This window comes from Arctopsyche grandis, chromosome 8, assembly GCF_051622035.1.
Source record: "Arctopsyche grandis isolate Sample6627 chromosome 8, ASM5162203v2, whole genome shotgun sequence".
In the NCBI taxonomy this organism is placed as follows: domain Eukaryota; kingdom Metazoa; phylum Arthropoda; class Insecta; order Trichoptera; family Hydropsychidae; genus Arctopsyche; species Arctopsyche grandis.
This window is the reverse complement of record NC_135362.1, coordinates 17,100,433-17,119,285: the sequence shown is the minus strand read 5'-3', so window position 1 is coordinate 17,119,285 and position 18,853 is coordinate 17,100,433. Positions and strand designations below refer to the sequence as shown.

Sequence of the window (18,853 nt, the reverse complement as noted above, 5' to 3'; positions counted from 1 at the left end):
CAATATGTTATTTTGCATTGTATCGTAATTAATTACGTACATATGTACATATATTATCGTTTTGCTTCCATCTTAGGAGCGTCTTTTATTTACGCAAGTTCGACATTACTACAGTGTAGTTAACTTTGAATTTTTATTTAAATCTTAACCGTGTCCAGATCTCTTTATCTCAAGTTGACGTAATCAAAATTTAATTAATACCGTTGGTTGTTAACGTAATTAATGTTAACCTTTTATCGACTACATTTCATCGAACGCTTAGCTACAAGATATGAAATCTACAAGCACAATACAATTTATTTACTCGAATAGTCACAATCCAACAAACTGAAAGTTCACGTTTCGAAATGCATGTAGTTGAAGTTCATTGACATTGTGATCGCTTTGACACATGTGTGATGTGTATGAAACTATGTAGACTATTATATTCCGATGTATGTATGTGTATCAACTATTGCATAACTTTGTACTATTGGCCGTCGGAATGCAATATGTGCGTTATATTGCTGGAATATCCATCCGTGAGGAGCGTTTGATCACATTGCACACATATTATTCGTATTATCGGGTGACACAAGGTGAATCGGGTTCGATTGACAGATTGAGTATGTCTAGCGGATGAGGTGTGGTTATTTGAGTCTTGCGTATGTCGATGTGAAACGAGATACATCTTAACAAAAGTAACACTTCCTCATTCCCAGTGCACATGGATTGGATGTCGAGTGACAGAGAGACAGACAGACACACGGGTGAGTGGATGAAAAGAGCCCAGTGAACGAATCGAATTGTATTTTTTTACTACCAACCATTCCGTAACCCTTCCGATCAAGTGTGAAATTTCGTACTGGAGACATTGTCAATGTGGTTCGTTTCTACGTTGCGTTTTTATTAAGTACATATGTATGTATGTAGGTACCATACGAGAGTAACGGCAAGTCTTATTATCTCTTTGATCTAAGAGGTTCCAAGTATCTGTACACAGTAGGGTACTTAGGAGGAGGGTTGGCTCTCTTCAAAACCAGAAAAATAAAGTAAAAATAGACAATTTCTTAAAAAACTAAGATATTAATAAGATATTGTAAAACTAAGTATATCAAGACATTGATTATAAGAAAAGTAAGCTTTAATTGATTATTACATTAATTTCTTTGAATTAATCAAAGAATAAATAGTTTGAATTGATTATTTTATTAATTTCTTTGAATTAATTATAGAATCAATAATAAGAATTAATTATTTCTGTAATTCAATTTTTATAACCGCTTCAAAAAATAAGCTTTTAGCATGTACATATGTATGTATGTATATACGAGTACATTGTATATTAGCCAGTAGTATGGCTCAGTGCTTGCGTTAAGGCTAACTATCGAGAGGTTCCTGGGTTCAAGTTCTGGGTTGACCTCGATTGAAAAGACTCTATTCCCGAGTATTTTTACAGTGCTTCTGGCACGAGTTAGATATTTGTGACTCCAAGTTGATCGTTTCCTATCAATTCTTGCCAATTTATCTGATTTCATTTTTAAAGCGGTTCTTCGTCAAAATTGACAAGCCAACCAACCTGTGTATATGTATGTTACAATGAAAGCATATTTCAAGTGAAAATAAATTTTCACCATTTCAAGCAGTGAAAATGCATCAAACAATGAATTTACAACGTTTAACCCTATAAATTTAACCCTAACAATCCGATCTGTAATGAATAGGGCCAACTCTTACTTAACCTAACCTATCCTAACCCTTAAATAATACCAACCCTAACAATCTAATCTTAAATGAATAAAACCAACCCTGAAAATGTAACTGGCTATGATTTCACTGAAACGTAAGTGAAAATATATTTTCACTTGAAATATAATTTTACTGTGACATACATACGTATGTATGTATATACTATGTAATTGTCACCACTATTGAATATAATTTCAAATTTATATACATATGTACAAGTTTAAAACTATAGATGTTGCTTATGTAATTCTAATGGCACCATGGTAAAATATAAATTTTTATATTTTAAATATGTATGCATATTTAAGATATAAAAATTTAAAAATATGTATAGATATTTTACCAAAAAACAATAATGCATACAAATATACAATCAATGACGACTTTTGTGTCTTCATACTCATTTGAATGAATTTTTCCGTATAATTCATACAGGTATGTTCATATGTATGTACATATGTGTCAATCGAATTTTCGTCGCTTTTTAAGGCTTGTAACATTTATACGATTTTCAATAAAAGAGTAAAAACCATTAAAATTAATCGATCGTACTGAAAATATAACATGCATAATTGCGTAGTAAAAAATTCGGATAGGGACGCGCCTGCTAAACTGCCCAGATTTATTGCAGAGTTACGATATTGCATAAATTTTAGCGGTCATAAGAATATTGATGGACTATATTTCCAAAAACGACTTCTAAAATTGTTTCACCAACCTTCAATGGCTTTTATAAAGGACGCCATTGTAAAGATGAATATTATATTTTGGGTGGGTTCAAAAAAAAAAACCGAGAAGAAAAATTCGAACATTTTCCCGGCATAATTTTGCGCCTAAAATTATAATAAATTCAAACAAAAATACACGAAAACGTTCTCAATTTTTATACGTAGATTTTTTTATGATCTTAAATTGGCTTTCATTGCGTATGTTTTATTAGAACGTTGAACGATAACCCGGTGAGTATTCATGAAAATTCAGCCCCTGTAATTTTTTTTTCATGAAAAAAACGATGTCACGTTTTATGAAACGTATGAGCATAAAATTTGTCGCTGTAACGAGCCATAATGCCATTATAGCGAAATGAATGGACTTCAGCTAATCGCGGTCGTTTCAAAATGTGTACAGGTGCGCAAGATCACCTCTTAAAAAAAATAATTTTACCACCGGGCTCGAGACCGAGGTGGCTCTTGATTAAAATTGAACCTTTATTACTTTTTTTCATCTAATTATTTGAAAGACGTTCCAAACAATACGCGACCGATAGTAGAAACAATGCCGTTAATTAAATTTGGACCGGTTCGTTCTACGAATATTTTGACCGCATACGTTCCCGGCAACGTGTGGTCGTTCGTTCGTGATGTTTGCTCTCTCGTACAGAGATTCTCAATTTTTTTTCAACATATTGTTTCAGTATGTAATAATGATCGGTAGCGGAAGTGGGAGGTGCATTTGATATCATGCTCAAGAAATGCACAACGGGACAAATTTTCGATGCGATGATTAGATTAGAACACAATGCTATATAAATTTGTCTAGACATGCGCGTATTATCGTTATGACTTTGTAAATTGCTAGGCGCTGCACTAATGCACTATTCGTGAATGGAAAAATCGATAAATACTCGTATTAACAGGTACTTAAGAATGCATAAGAATTCAAAAAAAAAAATCTGATAATTTAAAGGAGTATAAAATAAGTGGTCTATGTATGTATATATGTACATACATACATGAATTCAATATTTTGATGTCATTCCAGGTAACTTGGCAGTATAATAGGCAATTTTTAGATCTGAATTCCTATTGGTCAACAAACAGTCTTTGATATCAACTTGTAATCATACACGAGTTTATGTCAAATTGCACGTATTAAAATATTTATGTTTTGGAAGCCTCGATAGTAAACCGAAATCCTATGTAACGATTAATACATTTTTTGAATTATGTATTTCATTTGAATACATATGTATGTATATTCGTTATACGTACAATGCGTATATTTTAAATTAAATATTCATTTTGATGTGTACCGTCACTGCAGATAAACATTATTTTCTAGAATTTTCATTTACCGAATTTACATAAGGACAACTTGACCTTGTAGACTTTCAAGTTAAGTTAATCGAAAATATGTACGTATATTGAATGAATGAAAACATATTCTGAATTGTTTGTTCGACACAGTCTGACTTAACTAATATTTGTATAAAACATTAGCATTGTTTTATTACATACAATTAGTTAAGCTGCATTCTATTATACAATAATTTTATGTAGTTGATAAATAATCGTAACGACTGATATATTAATTTTATCCCGCTACTAAAATCGTATAACAGTACTTGTTTAATGTATTAACAAGCCGAGTGAATTGAAATCGTAATTGTACCATATCATTACTAAATTGTGAAACTTGAATTCGCACACTCACGCTGCACATGCTTTGTGTCCAAGAGTGTCACCACATTGAATTTTCGACCACAGATGGCAGTTTTATTAATACAGATAAACCTTTATATAATATCTATGTATATAGAGCGAGGTATGATTTTCAACTGTAAATATAATTTTTGGTGGTTTATTTTATAGAGACGATTCATTTTCTTTGTGATTTGTGTGCCGCCATAAACAGTTGTTTCTTTAGGTCGGTACGAGGAAAAAAATTGTAGGTAATTGCCGAACATCACACGGTACAAACTGTTATGTCACGACTGTTTACACGAACACTGTCTCTTCCCAACGGACCAGAACCTTAACGAGCAGGTGAAAATGGATAAGAACTCGATTGTTTTGCTGCTTAGAATTTAGATCGACCGCGGTCGACTGATCAAATTTCTTTTTAATCGACGAATATACCGCAATCGCCGCGCGAATCTCTTTTTATCGTTTCTTTGTACATAATTTCGATGCGTTTTTTTTTGTATTGCATAAAGTTTGAGAAAGTTGGTTTAAATATAAATCATGGTGTGTGTCTTCGGGGCTGTGGACCCTTTTGTGATCCTCGTCACACGTCCCATCATTTGTAAACATACTTTCGTGGCGTACAAACTTGCCGGTCCGTTATATCCCTTCATTGATACTTGTTCGCCATCTGCATATTTTCACATATATTCTCTGTGCACACCATTTCGTGTCTTTGTCGAAACGATTATATCGCGGATGTGTCATGTTACAATGGCCGCTGCTGTAATTTCAACGTAAAATTGCGTACAGTTTAATTTCAGGGTTTCGCTTCTCACGTGTTGATAAATGGCCTCGTTAAACGTAGTTGATTTTTGGTTGGAATTTTTGCTTTTGACGTTTTCTCAAATTTACATTAATTTGTATGAAAACGATGTTGAATTTTGAAACATGTATTTTTTCAGCATTGATTTTTATTTAGAGCTGAACAATTTATTCTCATATTGAGATTGTTACAAAAACACAGCTTTGGTCTATTGGAAGTTCCGTCTCCACTTCTTTCCCAGCCTTATATTGGCTGTTCAGGGGAAATTTGAAAATACTAGTGTATCTTTACAACAACTACATATTTCAGAGAAAAAAAACTATTTGAACAAGGACTTGTGACCAAAGTGGCCAGAATTGGCCAGTGATTGAAAGAGTTGTTGCTAAATTTTTACTTGAATATGAAGTAACTAAAGAACTCGAATAAGACAAATTCTATCCAATACTTAGACAAATTGTATGTAGAAGGTTTTAGAATCCGTTTTCCAAAATATTAAGTTTAATACTAAACGACATAAAATATATATAGAAGTGGCGTAAAGAGATTCAAAATGCAAGAAACATGATCAAGAATGGAAGATATAAAGAAGGGTCTAGATTGTTTCTTAAAAGTTCAACATGAATTAACAATCAAAGTGGTTGAAAATTGGGTAAAATATTTTAGAATGGAGTTTAATTTGTGAGGCGAAAGGCTCATGATGATGATACTAACCTGTACTATATGTACAAATGTGTGCAACTCACACAGGCGGCCGAAAGAAATGAGAGTCAAAAAATTTATATTCCTCAAAAAATACGAAACAAGACATCGTACTTTTTAAAATGCATTTAGGTTTTCTTGTTATATTGTACTTGTGGATTGCTGTTGCAAGTTACAACTTGTAACACACCGAACTATAATTCGGGGAAATAGCGGGATGGTAGGTATAGTTTCGGTCCGCATAGAGCTAGGTCTTTTATGTTCTATTATCTTTGCGACAGCCACATGTACATATTTCTTTAAAGATTTTGAGTATTGGTTAGTCATCGAAAGAACAATGTCCTAGATATGTCTCTCTTGTCTTCTGATCCTGTTCAGAACTAAACGTTTTCGTTTTCTGTCCGTTATTCTGGTTAATTTTTATTGTGATTAAAATTTTTAACACTATACCCCAAATTAATATGATTTATACAAATGCTGATAAAATTAAAGAGCGGCCGATTTAAGTTTGCATACAGGCGGCCGAACTCCTAGGCGCGGCCCTGCCTGTAGCTATTAATTGGTAATAGACACATTGAACGGTCATTATGTATACTTATTAAATTGGGGATCGTAAAATTTATTGTAATTTATTTTAATTACACGTTCTATTTGTAACAGTTGATTGCTGACGAAAAAAAACGATAAACATTTGTTAAATCACATCCGCAAACTATGAACAAAATCAATTCATGTAAAAAAATAAATAAAAATGGTATCCGGTGGCAATATAAAAAGTTCAAACGGAGCACGTCTAACCCGTTCTTTTAGTTCGGTGTGTCTGAAAGAGAAGCGATTATTGAAATCGACACTTTCCATAAGTTCATGTGACGGGGGTGTTGCCATTCGACACTCGTCTCGAAGAATGAACGCGACCGGAAGCTGGTGGCTTCTGCATTGCAGTGCAATCTGCATCCGATGCAAATTGATCTCGTTTCGTTGCCGGACGCCGTAACGCCAATAACCACACAGGAAATATTTTCAGAATTTTCCCCTGGATGTGTCGCTATAAAATAAAAGGAGATATTTTCGTCCGCGCTGCACGATTTTCTTCTATCTTCATAACTGAATTTTCCCACCAGTACACGGATTAAGCCGTAAATATTCTTTAGTTTTGCGCACAAAGTATAGCATCAAAAATATATTGTAGATTTTAAAATTGCTAACGCGAAAAGGTTCGAATTTAACGGACAATAAATAATTCAATGGAGTCGTCTGTAATTTAGTCATTATTACGTTTTCATCACCGGCGTGTTATTTCAGTCGAGTTGATTTCGCGCGTCGTTATACCAATTTTTATAAAGAAAATCCCAAGAACAAGAGTGAATAAAATAGAAGACATTTAGTCATAACATTATTTTTTCAATGTCACGTATTCATTTTTTCCATTTCGTAATTCGTATAAGCCAAGTTATTTGAGCAGTCTAGACATTTCGACCCGTAAATGTGATGTTAATCAACCGAAATTTAAATTAGCGTCATATATTAATGCGTTACTTTGTACATATATTACACTTATGTATATTACAGGTGAACAATATACTTAAATCTTTGATTTTGTATTTTATTATATATATATATATATATATATATATATATATATATATATATATATATATATATATATATACATATATATATATATATATATATATATATATATATATATATATATATATATATATATATATATACATATATATATATATATATATATATATATATATATATATATATTTATATATATATATATATATACACATATATATATGTATGGATTTTTGTTGGGATAATCTCTTGAAAGGTTATTTGATTAATATTCTGTAATAAATGACTGAAATCTATTAAAAGTTGTGTGAATTATTGATTGCTTTTCAGTACACACCAACACCGGGTAATAAATAACAGTAGATGAACGTTATGTAAAATTTGACGCAAGAGGAAAATATGTAGAGACAAAGAGCTTTGTACGAACTTCAAAATTCACTCTTGTTTATCGCGACGTTATCGAAAAGTTATTACGAAAAGGAAAATAACGGGAGTAAATCTTTTTTCCCGTATTTGAAATTCTAGCGGAAAACAATTCAGGAAGCCTTTTTTATAATTTTCCAAGTTTTCCTCCCCTTCCATTGTTTTGTGTAGTCGTTTACGCTGAGTCAAACCAATACCAAACAATTCCCTTTTCGCCTTTCCTGAAAGCTGCCTTTTTACGTTTTCATATTTACTTCTTCGACTCGACTTGTTCTATAGGGAGAGAGTGAAAATTTGTGTATATACCTATAGTATAACATAAAAAAGGGAAAGACGCGTAGAAAAGTTTTTCAGCTCACAACCATAAATTCTCAGCAACGGTTTTCTATATAATAAATTTTAATTTAAAGTTTCCAAACGTCCACGTTCGCTAGTTGCAAACGGCAGGGCTCGGCTGGGGCGAAATTTAACTTCGTTATTCCGAATAAAAATTGGCTTTAAATTTTAAATGAAACATCATAACAATGGCGGCTTTGCCGTACATCGTTCGCAACTTTTTCCATTTGTTTTCGTTTCTGTTGATATTTAATTATATGGGGCCATTCGCAGACAATGAGAGTGAAAGTGTATCGGTAGTGCCGTTCTCCTTTATGCGGAATTAAGTCGCTGGTGATAAAAGGTATTAAAGGACCGTAGGATAACAAACAGGTCTTGCTTTTGTGATTAAATCTCTAAATTCTTAATGTTTACCATTAAACTGCGAAGCTGGGAGGCTTTACGGCTGTCACACGGCTAATTTAACTCCAGATAGAGTAGACAATTACGCGCAGATTAAGGACAAGAGACCCTTTTTATCTGCCCCGTGCGCGAAATAAAAACGCACCGAAAGATGCTCTCCGCCAAACCGTGGCAGGAGCGCGGTAGATAGACCTGTCTTCGACGACAATCTCCCCCTCACGTTTTGGTTCTCTCTTTTTTATTTTTACTATTTTTCCTCGACTTTGTCTTTTTAGATGTCTCTTTTTTATTTCCGGGTCCAGCTAATTGCTACGTATCGGTCGTGATCGGATGGGTCGAGAAAACCGCAGGGAGTGCGCGAGCCGGTTCGCACGGCCATTGTGGACGATCTGCACGATTGGCCCAAATAGTTCGATCGGTTTCTAATCTGCCCGTAGACTCACGAAGAGTTGCAGAGCAGCGGCGTGCACACCTCGAGACGTCAGGGTCAACAGCACCGGGGCGTCACCATCGTCAATCTTATTAAACACACAACAATATATTGAGAATTGGACAAACAAAGAGCTAACCCTCATCTGCCTCGATTCTACGTAAAGTATAAATTTGTTGGAAACCTATTACGTTTTAACAGTTTTTTCAAATTAAGACAAACGGAGACACAAGGCGTGCACGAAGACACATTGTCTCCTTTCATTCAGACTTGACAAACCAGCAGCATGGACTAGTGTTTAGCATATAATGCTTTCGAACACAATGGTCATGGCTGCTGGCTCCATCTTGGTTTTTGACTCAAGGTCGATCGTTTCATACCAGCGAATTGGCAACCTTAATCCATTTATCTCAAATTTCGAGTTTTCAGCATCTTAAAATCTGGCGATTCATATAAAATAAAATGCTGCGAAAATGTAAATTTATCCATTGATGTATCTATGAAGCTTTCTTAAAATTATTCTAAAATTGTATGTCGATGTTTGTAATTGGCCTGAAAGGCGCGGCGCATTGTGGTTTACTTATTAGGCCTTCCTGGTATATATGTACATACATATATACATATGTATGTAAAAAATAAAATAAATAGCGAACAGACACACACACAATTACTGTGATATCCCTGTGTCCTGATTCAGTCTCAGCTTAACCTTCAATTTACTGATTATAATCGTTAACGACTATTTGAGCTGATAACAAATGTAGCGGGTACTAGGATCAATCTCATATATTTGTCATAGATCATTATTTCCGTTTATTGAGTGTGCTCAATTTAGAAAATGTTGTGATTGTCTCATGTGTCTGAATTCGTAGCAGAAATACTGAAAGCGAATCGTAAGCAATTGCTATCTGGCGTTGTATTAATATTTAAACGTATCGGGAGAGGGCTTTCTGTACACTATTTGAATAGAAGGGAACTGTAATAGGAAATCTGTCGTTCACACAGTGGCTGCCAGATAATATGCCTATTACAATATTCCACCGTCTATAACTATACTATATATCGATTCACTGTCTTGCATTTAAACTCAAATTAATTAAATTTGAAAAAAAAAGTTTCAGTTCTATCAGTAAACCCATCATTTCTGTTTTATATAATCATTTTCAAGGATTCCATTTTATATACATATGTATGTATGTATTAGAAACGTTCGGTCGTAACGGGTCACCCGAGGATGCCGAATTTATGATTACTATTTTAATATTTCATTAATTCGTAAATATTCCTAAAATGAGGATTACAGCCCTCAGCCTCCGGCCGGAAGCATTAATAAAACGAAACCCTTTGAGAATTTAATAATCACAAACACACTGGATCTCTAAAACGCCGTAAAACACTGTTAAATTAATTAATATGATATTCGTACTTCAGAGTCGTTAAGTATATAAGCTGCTCGTATATTGTATGCATACATATTACGGGTACCTACATACTATACTTACAGGTCAAAAGTGACAGATCTAGCGTAACGATTAATACACGCAATAAAATCCGAGACGCTCATAAACCAATGACACGATCATTTCTCAGCCACCCACTATTGTCATTCTGCAGATACTCCAGCTGCTCTCAAACTATGCACGTATTCATCCTGAATGAACACCACACCTGGGTGCTGGAACGCGTTATGGAACGTATTCATTAGCGGATTAATTCGAATATTGAAACAGGCGGACAATATCGATGTATCTGGATGTGTGCGTACAAACCACAAATTCTAACACGCTATGTGCCAAATTTTGAGCTAACATTTCATAAATACTTCACCCAATCCTAATACAATGTTGGTGAATTTGCTGTTCTACAGTAGATACAATATTCAATGAGAGAAGATTATTTAAACTGATTTTATTTATTAAAAAATATATAACAGCTGGGGAAAAACTCAATGTGGGGATTCACAGCCGATATATCGCTGGTTACGGAATTTTTCATAGCAAGCGATGCTACGACTGCTATGTACATATGTATGTACATACATTTCATTTCTGAGAAACTTATCGAACCAAAAGTTATTTCTTTCAAATGTATTTTTTTGAATCATATTAATACAGTTTTCGAGCGACAGAGACAAGTATGTACATATATGTAGCTACAAGGTTTGATCCATTATTTAACAATATTTTAAGTGCTTGATTGACGGTGTACTGTTTTGTGAACGAAATCCTTATTAATCGGCAAAGTTGCTTTACGGCAAACAGATTACTTAAAAAGTCTTTGACAAATACATCAATACCTCATTGGACTATATTTAGTGTTTCTCCTCGAGAATTTATAGAGAATAGAGATAAGTAAAAGCAATTTTTACTTTTCTCGTTTCTCAAGAAATTGTTTCGAGAATTCTCAAATCAGCTGAAAATGCTTATATTAATTGACCTTTTTACTGATGATATTTATAATAATGAATCTGTTTAAACCGCTGAAATATTAATGGCAGTATAATATTTGTCGAATTATTGAAAAGAGAAAATTCCGTGTCCGGATATTTTATCGTGGGGACAACTCATTTTCAGAATTCATGCAAATATTTTTTATCCCCAATATTAATCTTTAATTTTTATGTTGCCTGTATTTTATGAAATGTATATTAAAACCGTTATTCAAATAATTGGAACAATGATTTTTTAAATGAAACATATGTAGTTAATTTTTTTAAATAAAATTAATTAAAAATTTTCTAGCTTTCTTTTATCAACAAAACAATAAATTATATATTTTATTTGAAAATTTTTGACTACGAAAGGAGCACTGAAATTCTTAATATTAGATATTTATAAAAGATCAATAGTCAAATAAGTTTGGGGTTTCTTTTTGGAATAAAAATATCAAATGAGTGAAAGAAGACATAATAAAATCGTATCACTAAATAAATTTCTTCGGAGTAGTGCACTCGGTCAACAAGAAGAAGATACAAATTTTAATCATGTTCTAAAAAGGATTTACTCATAGCGAGAGAAATGTTAAACATACTAATCTTAAATCAGTCGATGAGTCATTCATGGGATACATCTCATGCTGTAAAACCAAATAAAATTTATTTGTATGTATGTAACAAGTCTGTATAGTTTAAAATTTATTATTTTAATATGTTTTGTGATTTTTTCGATATTTTTAATTGAAATATGCCGAAAAAATAAAAGAAGAGAAAATAAAAACTATATCATTAAATCGGTATCAGTGATTCTGAATTTGAATCTGTCAAAATCTCGAGTTCTAATTTTCGCATGATCCAAAAACTTCATCTATTGTACCACGTACATAGATAAAGTAAAAAAAAAACACTAGCTATGTATGTATGTATTATATGAGCCGCTATATTTGAAAGTGGCTTTCGCCACTTTCATAAATATCAAATATAATCTTTTGTTATAAGAAAGTGACTTAAGTTCAGAAGGAATCTTTGTAATTCTCCTTTGTTCGATACATATAACATATTTTTTGAAATGAGGATTCCATATGCTAAAAGCGTATTCTAGTTTAGGTCTGATAAAAGTTTTGTATATTTTTGATAATATAGTTAAGTTCAGAAAATTGAATACACGTTTTATTACATACAAAAATGAGTAACATTTATTCACAATCTGGTTAATATGAGAGGACCATTTTAGGTCGCAATTGGTGATGATACCTAGGTCTAATTGATGTTGGACGCAATTTATGAAATGGTTGTTTATTTTGTAGGAAAGACTTGGGTTATATTTGCCTAGGTAGTACAGAGCATTTCTTAACATTGAAAGTTAGAAGTTTTTGACCACGCGTCATTTTTGTCCCAATCGCTTTGTAGAGAGTTGTTACCTTCTGTGTTGGCAGGACAATAAAGTTTAATGTCGTCGGCGAAAATATAATATTTACAATATATTGAATAATTTGAAATTATTCTATATATCGTGACGATTCTTTTGACATTCTTGACATAAAAAATCCAATTTTTATTTTCTATCGTTACCCAAGTTGAATATTTCAAATAGCGTTCTTATCGTTAACTTTTTTGTTTCGCTTTTTAACATAGCAATGCGCGAACGTTTTTAAAAATTGTTTCGGTTAATAAAACGACTATGCGTTATCTCCCAGTGACAGCGGCCATTCCCCCTACCCCTTCTCCTCACCCCCAAACCTCGTACTCCCCATCGGTCACCGCGAAGGGGTTAGAATTAACCCGTTGACGCGGCGAAATTGATGGGACAGCGAGCATGGGACCGCGTGCGCCGCTTATCGTTCGCGTTAAACCGCAAATGTGTTGTTGTCTGACGCGTTAACACATGTACTATTGTTTCATATGTAAGCTCGAAAAGTAAAGCGAACCCCTTGGCCTTCGACAGAAATTTAAAAACATGTAGATTTTACATTCAGCACATGAATATTATATATCGAACCATGTTGAAATTCAATATGAACTTGTGACTTGAATATGACTTTCCCTCTTTTATGACACGTGTATTTGTAGCGCTAAAAATACTCGAAAGTGCGAATTTCTTTTTATTACTGATCATCTACACAAAACGAAATATAAATTCCAAATGTTTATTACCGTAATAAAAACGTGTGTGCGTTTAGAGGGACGACCCTTTAAATCTTTATCGTCGTTTAATATGCAATACAGAGTATTATAATCTGCGGATTAAACGTATCCCATTACGCTAATTTACATACGAGGAATTAATTTTTCAAAAATGTTGAGATCTCAACTTGAACTGTGAAACGTCTCACTGGAGAAAAATTTAGAAATGTGTATTTAATTGTATACATATTATGTTACAGTCGACTTTCGGATTAAATGAAGTATTGCAAAATTTTATTATAGATTCGTAACCGGAAGAAATGCGTCAAGATCGTGACACTATGTACCAGTTCAACATACCTATAATATAATATGAAGTTCAAAAAAAAATTGCATAAATATCACATTAACATGAATCCGACAGAGAGATGACACTTTCCCACGAAATTCTCAATATTGAAACCGGTTCATCAATGTTGTTTTATAATACACACGTAATAAAAAATAAAACAAATAAAAACGGGCGCGGGAAAAGCATCAATTACTTTTTCGTTTTTCAATCGGCAAAAATCAATCATTACGCGGAAAACATAAAAGTCTACGTTTTTAATTACGTTTACGTGAACATTCTACGCAAGGTGCAATACATATCCGTTACAAGCGCAACTTCCTATTGAACAAATCGTTTGATTTGTTTTATTTTTATTTTTATGGACGATGAAAAAGGCAACCTTTATACAATTTTAATTGGGCATATTTTAATACGATCGTTCATTAAATTATTCATTTATATGTATGTACATACATATGTATATGCTAACGAAATTCGTAGGTATTCCCTACTCACGGTTTATTCAAGTGTACACTCGTACCGAAACCGCCTTATTTACTATTCTGCGAGACCTTCGCATTTACAAGGACTGCAAAGTCATGATTAAGTTATTTGGTGGAAGAGATATCAAAATAAACAAAACATGCGATTATGTATTATTATGTCAAGGACAATTTATGGGCATTGCGTTAAACTGTGCTAAACAGCAGTGACTTAATATGAGTGTGGACTTTATTTACAAGCGGTACTTATTTTTTCAACTTGAATCTTACCAAATAAAAAAAACGCATTTATTATATTAAGTCTTGAGTTTGTTTTGTTGTATGTAAAAGCCTCCAAAAACATCACAAACCTTTCTAACCTACATAAATATAATTGGCAAATACCATTATAGGGACACTAACTTTGAACTAAACATTTTTATTGCATAACTGTGTATGTAATATTTATAAAAGTCCAGCGGTGGTGAACCTTTTTGAACCCATGGGTCTAAAAAGTATAATTCAAGTATGAAAAGTTGCTGCGTGCTATTAAAAATTAGATATAATTACTACATACAATTTTCCTATGGTTAACCTTGTCAAGTCTTAACGCTTAACAAAAATGTCCATCTGAGAGGTCATACTCTCAGACACCAATAATATATTTCTTACAAAAAAATGAGAGAATCTTTCCTTTCAAATATTGATTAAAATTTGGAATATTCTACCGAATGAATTAGTAATTTCTTTAAAAATAAAGATAATTTCCGAAATATTAATGGGCTTTTGTAGTTTTTCTTTTTTCTTTCTTATCGTATTTTTTTCTTTTGATTTTTTTCCTCCTACTTTTTTTTGATTCTCGTTTTGTTTTGTATATTTTTTTGTTATAATTTACAAACCGCTTGTGTCCAGCGGCTCTTCCAAGTATTTTTTTTAAATAAATATCTATTGTATCATCCAACTCAGTGACCAGCCCTCCCTCTACCCTAGGATTATCTTTTTTGTTTTTGAATTATTTTTAACATAAATGTACGTTTGTAATGGACACATTTGTATACGTTTGACTACATTAGCGTACCCATTGATGGGTTAGTCTAATTTTAACGAATCGGAAATGGAAGTTTTTTTTGATTGTCATTGTTTTATTTAAAGCGTTATCATAATTAGCTTTCGACATAAATAGAGCATTTTTACTTAGTATGTGTATGAAAATTGGATATTTTCTACGTGGAAAGGGTTATATTTTCACGAAACAATCATGTGTGAGGTATGTGCACATTGTTACAACATGGAACAATAGTATATTGTTGTAATATGCGGGTTGCGTTTAATGTGGCATTCGAAGCGGGAAGATTAGAGCTTTATCCCTTCAACTAAAAAAGAGCTTTCCTTCAGCTCCACCCCCGCAACCCTCAACCCTCGGGAGATATGAAAATAGTCGAAGCTTGAAATCGGAAGCTAGATACGGCAATAAAGCAGTTCTGTTTGCTGACGGCTAATGGCTTATTGTCGACTCTTTGATGCTGGGTTCAAAATCCGCGCTCTTTCGTACCACCCCCATCCCTAAAAAGAAAATATAGGTAAATATTTGATCCCGGTTCCCGGCGTTTGCTCCTTCTTGTTTTTCTTTATATATTTTCAGCACTCCGTGTGTGTGTAAGTAGTCTATCGTACGCACAAATTTATTTGCTCTCTATGGCTCGTGTCCTTTTTGTCGTCTTTTTATTTTGGACTCCCGGATTCAGGCTCTCCTTTGCGAGGCCGTTTGTCCCGGAGCGAAACGTCCTCTCGCGTTATTTACAGTCCACTTAGATAAAAAGCTCCGTTTTTTCCTGTTGTGTTTTATTTTTTCATTAGGGACTCCTCTCCCGTTCTGTTCCCGCCGTGCATATCCCCTTTGGTATGGTACATTTGGGACCCCCTGTCTCCGACAAGCACTAACACCCCCTTTAAACCGAATAGTAACGTCACTTTTAATGCCTCAAAATCACAGTTTATTTGGAGCTCAGAGACCGCTTGACAACCCCTGAAAACTGAAAAAAGGTACCTACAGTACGTACACAAAAGCGTAGATGTCAACGCGGGTATGCTTAGTAGAGATTTAATGTGGGTTGTTTGGTTTTTTTTTCAGAATTAACTTTTAACAATATGTTATATATATATATATATATATATATATATATATATATATATATATATATATATATATATATATATATATATATATATATATATATATATATATATATATATATATATATATATATATATACATACATATTTATGTATGTACATACACATATTGACAATTTATTTGTCAAATTTTAATAATGCGACAGAAAAACTAGACGGTCTTCAAAATTAAGTACACTAAAGAATCTTTTGTAATATTAGCAAATAATATCACCCAAAAACCAAAGAGGCATATTTAATTCCATTTCCAAAAATTCATGCTTGAGGCTGATCGTTAAAACGTGTTTTATTTTAAGTAAAATCATGCAAAACTGAGTTTGGTGAGCTCTTATCAAAAATATACAAATATGTTTTTGGCTGCACCCAAATTTTGTATCGGTATTCGCACAGTACTGGAACTGTCGGCTAGATTTCCGCCAAAAATATTGTACCTTTTTCAGCTTTGTAAAAATACAGCTCGGACAACCCGTATATCATCGTGTTTTTTTGTCGCACTCAATATTGAAACATTTTCGAACATCTTCACAAAATAATTATTGCTTTATATTCTGGTATGTATGTATATATGTACTTATATACATACATCACCATATTAGTAAGGTTAGTTTATTATTATTTTTGCAAATACTAGGTACATACGTATGTATGTACATACATTCATTTTAACGAAATACATTTTGTTGACGTGCGAGCACGTTTGGTCCATATGGTCTGCGTTGCGCCATTCACACCTATAAAAGTAATTTATAAAAAAATAACCATAAACGATGACACATCGTAGAATTGTCGTGTGAAGCTATTTGTTTTAAAATACAAATAACCGAAGTATGGCGAGCTAGGATGTGACGAATAAAAAACGCACCTGGCGGCAAATGGGTTATTAGTTTAGAAATGCGCGCTCTGTGCTTCTGATAAAAATAACCCCCGACGGTGTAATAAACGAGTTAAACACGGTCGCCCGCCTTACTAGATGAGGTGAAGGGGTCGGTTGGTCTGAGGGGTAAGAGGAAGGAAGGGTTGGAAAGGGAGACGAAGGGGTTAGTTCCCCGAGGAGAGATATCCTGGGCCAGGGGTGGCTATTTCTCGTACGGCGGCGAATTATGAACGGGCCGAACAGGGCGTAATTGGGCACCTCCCTACACGCCATCCCATCGTCACCCATTCCCACCCACCCGGTAAGAATTCGTCCCGGTGAGCTTTCGCCGTATTGGATTGCTTATTCTCGGCTGCACATTCGATTAGATCATTTGCGAATGGTCGTTTTCCCGCTCTGAAACGTTGGAAAGCGTCGTCGTCGATGCAAAGTACATTTGCAATGTGGGTAATGTGTAAATTCTATGCAATATCTACACGTACAATGTTCACGTGTAGATATTGCATTTCGTTCACAGCTTATTTATTCTTACATTTTCATGAATTACGCGTCACATATTTTCTTTGATTTTCTTGTTTTTTTTTTTTTTTTAAATAAGAGTGCCAAAATCTTGACTAATATTTTTGTCTAAGTGTTAATGTCAAATCAGGAACGTTTTTTCGATTTACATATTGTGTAGCCACTAGTCACTATGGCGTAATTGTATAAAAATAAATAAATATGTATGTAAGTTATGAAGATAATTTATATACATAATAAGTAGGGTCACCAAACGTCCCGTTTTGGCTGGGACAGTTCCGTTTTATACGTGCTTTGCGTTCGTCCCGTCGTTTTCGTATAATTGTTGGTGTGTGTATTTCCGTCATCTGATGCACAGAAAAAATTACTTAACAATATATTTTAACCTAAATCTTAATTCTTAAAATTAAAATATCTTCATTTATTTCTATAATTTCATTATCCTTAAGTTATCATTTTACTGTTCTATTTTTTTTTTATCTTTTTGTATTTTTTTCATGTTTAATTTTTCCTCTTTTTTATTTGATTAATTATATTAAATTTTTAATTTTTTTGCAAGGTTTTTTTAGCTCTACTTTTTTAAATTTATATATGTCAAACCCCTTGGGGTTAGCGGCATTGCTGCCTACCCCCAAGTATGTATTTAAATAAAAAAATATTTTTCCTTGTTATTCCAAAAAAATTTGCTTCCCAAAAACATATATTATTATATGTATAAATAAATATACATTTACATACAGTATATTCATTTTAAAAATTTGTTAAATGATTTTACATGTTTCTGAAAACAAAATCGCATTGTGCTGTTAATTTTACCATAATTGTTTTAAAATATGTAACTGTAAAATAAAATATTACATTACATTTAGTTTTTTATGTAGGTTTATTTTTTACTTTTAAAGAATGTTCGTTCTGGTAAAAATTATATTACTTCACAAAAGAAGAAATGAAAATTAAGGAAATCAATTTATAGTTTCTTTTTTTTGGATTTTTTAAAATATTGTTTCTATTTTACTTATACACAAAAATGTACATTATGGAGCGGAGCTTCCCGTTTTGAGTC

The 18,853-nt window shown here is 33.0% G+C and overlaps 1 protein-coding gene and 1 long non-coding RNA gene across 2 annotated transcripts in view; one reads left to right on the top strand and one right to left on the bottom strand.

Annotated features, from left to right (window-relative positions):
• The window catches only part of LOC143915963 (acyl-CoA:lysophosphatidylglycerol acyltransferase 1-like), a 275,166-nt gene that overhangs the window by 50,811 nt on the left and 205,502 nt on the right, over positions 1–18,853 (top strand). The window lies entirely within an intron of this gene.
• The window catches only part of LOC143915964 (uncharacterized), a 200,379-nt gene continuing 183,091 nt past the window's right edge, over positions 1,566–18,853 (bottom strand). The window contains exon 2 of the long non-coding RNA XR_013260934.1: positions 1,566–1,731. This is a non-coding gene — a long non-coding RNA (uncharacterized LOC143915964). The remainder of the gene's footprint in view (positions 1,732–18,853) is intronic.